The following is a 598-nucleotide window of genomic DNA, read 5'->3' on the forward strand; positions in this document are numbered from 1 at the left end:
ATCCTGACAAAGTTGCCACACTATTGGTTAGAAAGAAGTAAAGGACCTGCTCATGCTGGAGGGAGAGGTTTGTGTGGAGACAATTAAGCCTCGGAAGCCTAACTGTTTCATAGAGTAGACTGTTAAATCAGCACTTCAGTTTCTGCAGTCCTCAGGTCCAGACACTAGGATGTCCAAAGGAATCACAACTGTAAAGCAACTGCCCTGGTTTTGAGATTCAGACTTGTCAATCCTTCTTTAACCAGCTAAACCACTTGTTGATAACATGACTTCCGTGTGAAGCTTATCCAACATTAGTCCGAGCAGAAACACAAGTTACCATTAGCATAACTCTGAGAAAAGTCCTCATGAGTCTTTAGCAGTCTACCAGGCTTCCAGAAGGACTAAAATCATATCTGTTATATTGGCAGATAAGATGTTTTTCATCTAAGATATATAAGACTTCCATTCAATTTTGTCGGACTATTTTCTACTGTTTTTCTCTTTTTCACCTTTTCTCCAAATTCTAGCTCTTCTGGAAACAACTTTCTAAACTGTGGGATTTCCTGGTCAAGAGACAATACAGACATATGAATTTAGAAGTCTGAAATTTTTTTTT

At 38.6% G+C, this 598-nt stretch overlaps 1 protein-coding gene across 1 annotated transcript in view; it reads right to left on the reverse strand.

The window, feature by feature from the left end:
- Zyg11a (zyg-11 family member A, cell cycle regulator) overlaps window positions 1–598 on the reverse strand; it is a 34,490-nt gene that overhangs the window by 6,886 nt on the left and 27,006 nt on the right. The gene's annotated exons all lie outside the window — the stretch shown is intronic.

This window comes from Microtus ochrogaster, chromosome 10, assembly GCF_000317375.1.
Source record: "Microtus ochrogaster isolate Prairie Vole_2 chromosome 10, MicOch1.0, whole genome shotgun sequence".
Taxonomy (NCBI): Eukaryota; Metazoa; Chordata; class Mammalia; order Rodentia; family Cricetidae; genus Microtus; species Microtus ochrogaster.